The sequence below is a fragment of the Anneissia japonica genome, unplaced genomic scaffold (assembly GCF_011630105.1).
Source record: "Anneissia japonica isolate Jap-2015-1 unplaced genomic scaffold, ASM1163010v1 scaffold1128_len1000024_cov185, whole genome shotgun sequence".
NCBI classification, from domain to species: domain Eukaryota; kingdom Metazoa; phylum Echinodermata; class Crinoidea; order Comatulida; family Comatulidae; genus Anneissia; species Anneissia japonica.
The window spans coordinates 373037-375864 of NW_022705247.1; the positions used below are offsets into that span (position 1 = coordinate 373037).

The window sequence follows — 2828 nt, forward strand, 5'->3', positions numbered from 1 at the left end:
AATGTCTTATGCGCTTACAAAGATGAAAATTAGCATAATATATTAATGTTGATAACAAAATTATTTTATCTGGTACCAATCTAAGCTCTTCTTTCCTTAGATGTTAGATGTGCTTGCAAAGCAAGTCACATTTTCACACTGAAGTGTGTGTACGACATCAGTAATTTTATGTCAATTCCAAGAATTTTCAATCATTCCCCCCCCCCCAATAAAAAATATTTTTCTACACCACTATTAGGTAGAATTGTGGACATAAGTTTTTAAGTAAATTTTTTAGTTTTTTCTTTGACAGTATTATGATTGTTTCCCAGTAAGTATTTGAATTGACTTTGGACAACATATTTGATTGTCTCATCTGTCCTGATAAAAATTGTACTACTGTACCTGTGACAACTATAAGTAAAATTAAATTCACTCCATTGATTCTTATTTGGATCTATTTTTTTTTACTTGGCTGAACTGTAGAAAATACATTACCAGTCATGCATTAATACTCGTGGGAGAGCCAGTATGTGACGCTACGCTTTATCCAAGACTTTGAAGGAGGCGATTATTTGAGGCAAAGTTTGGGGGGGGGGAAGTGTTGGAGATAAGTGTGTGTTTACCAAACCATCTGGGTAAGTAGAGTTTTTAAAATTTACTAATCGCCTGCAAAGCTTTTCAGAATGAGAGTAAGCCACAGGCCACGATTGAATATCTTTTCCACAATCCAACAGATCAACAGCCCTGTTGTATAATTAATGTTAATCTTTAAAATATTTACCATTTATAAGAATATCATTCATGTGAAAGTCAATTACCTTGTATTTATAAGGTAAATTAAAGCAAATGTATGATGATAATGTTGAAAAAAGACTAATTATCTTCATTTTCATTACTCAGTTTGTGTGGAAGTTGGTTTAACAGTTTAAATTGCTGTGTGAAATGGAGGACACAAGGAAGATGGAGAAAACAGGTAAAATATTAATAAGTATAAATTTCTCGCAAGTGCTTTACATTGCTACACTTGTAATTGGAATTGGTATAACATTCACTAAAAACGTGCAGCCTCTAGCTCTTCCTTGGGTATATTCCTAGTCAACTCAGGCCTTGTCATTTGAAAATGGCAGACGAGCAATAAAACACTTACCATGATTATTTTGCGGGATGGCGTGGGGGGGGGGTTAACAAAAAGTTAACATATATACAGTGTACAGTATCTGTTGTGTTGTACTGTACAGCAAAATTAATTGCCATTAAAAGAATGCTTTTTATATTTATTTTTCCCCTAAACCCAACACATTCTTCGTAGTTACAATACCACTTGCTGGTCGGTTGGTTGCTGTAAACATCAGACATCAGGTTGCGCCTCCTAACCTCTGCCAGCTAATTGGTTTTTTTTTTTTTGTGGTGTCATGTGCATTCATGTGCTTGGCTGTGATGATGTCAGATCGCCCAAAGTTTCATTGCATGACAGCTTGCTGTGTTATTTCACCTTTATTTATAAATTGAATGTAAATAATTCTAACAAATTTAAGTTTTATTCTCTACAAATTTCCTCTGTAATTAAATTAGCAAAATGTTTCTCAAAAGTGTCTTGTTTGAAGAATAAGGGAAGCTATGCATTTGTAATTTACACTGACGAATCAAACGACATCCAAATCCGAATAAACGTCTACTAAAAAAGTTTCAGGTTGATTCCAATCGATTTTTGAGGAGCGATAATGCACTTTATTAAACAATGGAAGGCGTAATTTTCACTTGATCTACCCATGTAACTTTTTAAATCGTTTTAAATCCATAGATAATCTTTGGCAGCAGTATGCTATTGGGACTGAAAAAGCAGTACGAACGGTTCATTCACAGGGTGTTGTGCTGGGCCTACATCATTAATAGTTGTTAATTCCAAGACAGCAATGTGATTATTGCGTTATTTCATCCAGAAATTGTTGTTTATTAACTGTTTGTTCAGTTTGTAGAAATTCGTACATTGTACACAAAAAAGTATAATGACCCACGATATCGGTATAAAGACGTTTTTCAGCCTAGGCCTAGCATCTTTTACGTTGATAATTAATTGCTGTATTCAGCAAAAATTGCGTCTGCATTTCGAGGGCTGTGGAGGTGAATTATTTCGAAATGTAAGGCGAGCTATTTTTCGCACCCCTCGATAGCAGTTTAGGTGTGTGATGGTGCGCGAGCGCGATCGCTTGCCTTAAATGACAAGGTCTGAGTACTATATGCATAATCAGCAGATTATGATGATTCTGAGCGAATTTTGAAGTCATTTTTTTTCTATCTCTTCCTTTGTTTGTGACACGATTAGGCCGATCTTGCAATAATATGGAAGATAAGGCCTGGGGAATTTAAAGTATGAAGAGTTTTTGCGAAAATGTTGTCAGGAAATATGTGAAAATGTATGTTTTTATATCATATTTCTTAACACTACGGTGGGTTTCCTATGAAAGCGTGTTCGTCATTGATCAGATTGCAAATCGCCTGTATATTCCACATTGTGTTTATCAACCAATCACAGCCTGAAATGGTAAGCTTTGCGTCTGCACAAGTCTAGTTGGTAGTAAAGAATGAGCCGTTTTGTGGTGCTTGCAAGGGTGGGTGGTCTCTCCTCTGAGAGATGAACAATGTACTGTAATGCAGGCTGGCCTAGAGCTAGTAACTATAGGCTGGCTGGGTAGTATGTGTGTGTAATACACACACACACATCTACACACACACACACACATACACATACATACATACATACATTTCCTTTCAAACTTTTGCAATTTGCATAGCACACTCATTTTGCGTTTGTGCACTCTTGTATTCATAATCAGTGTACCACGTCA

At 35.8% G+C, this 2828-nt stretch overlaps 1 long non-coding RNA gene across 1 annotated transcript in view; it reads left to right on the forward strand.

The window, feature by feature from the left end:
* Positions 1–983, forward strand: part of LOC117105441 — an 8433-nt gene extending 7450 nt beyond the window's left edge. The window contains exons 2-3 of the long non-coding RNA XR_004444910.1: positions 466–617; positions 883–983. This is a non-coding gene — a long non-coding RNA (uncharacterized LOC117105441). The remainder of the gene's footprint in view (positions 1–465; positions 618–882) is intronic.
* Positions 984–2828: the final 1845 nt, after the last annotated feature.